The following is a 293-nucleotide window of genomic DNA, read 5'->3' as shown; positions in this document are numbered from 1 at the left end:
TCCCCTTTGTTTTCTACCAGGTTACCAACACACGTTTTTGGGAACTTTTTTACCATTTACTTTTTCCTATATTTGTTAAAGGAAAAATCTTATTACTTCGAGATAATTACTGATAGAAGGATCAGTCCATCCCCGTAATGAAGTTTTCGAACAAATATAGAGAACGCAGAGCTTATTAGTACGTGGCTGTTCGAGCTAAGAAGAAAAACAAAAAATGTGAATCGAAAATAACAAGTAAATAAATAATAAGCCTTGATATACAAAATTAAGATATTAATGTTATACAACCCAAA

This window comes from Penaeus monodon, chromosome 29 (genome assembly GCF_015228065.2).
Source record: "Penaeus monodon isolate SGIC_2016 chromosome 29, NSTDA_Pmon_1, whole genome shotgun sequence".
Taxonomy (NCBI): domain Eukaryota; kingdom Metazoa; phylum Arthropoda; class Malacostraca; order Decapoda; family Penaeidae; genus Penaeus; species Penaeus monodon.
Note: the sequence above shows the minus strand (reverse complement) of the source record.